Raw genomic sequence first — 341 nt, forward strand, 5'->3', positions numbered from 1 at the left:
TATAGAATTACCTAATATGATTTACATATATATGACAATTAATGATTATGAATAATAAAGATTTGATAACAATTTTTGCATCCTTCTTCATTTTTGTTTAATTTTATATTTTTTTAAAAAAATAAACAATCACATTAACCATGTAATAAAAAAAATAGATGTTTTCTTATATGTTATCTTTTGAATTTTTTAAAATGACTTTGAATTACAAAAATGAGGAAATCTTATATGTTATATTTTTTTTTAAAACGACTTTAAAATACCAAAATGAGGACACCTTATATGTTATATTTTTTATATGTTAGATTTTTCTTATATGTTATATTTTGAATTTTTTAAAA

Source organism: Brassica oleracea, chromosome C4 (genome assembly GCF_000695525.1).
Source record: "Brassica oleracea var. oleracea cultivar TO1000 chromosome C4, BOL, whole genome shotgun sequence".
NCBI classification, from domain to species: Eukaryota; Viridiplantae; Streptophyta; class Magnoliopsida; order Brassicales; family Brassicaceae; genus Brassica; species Brassica oleracea.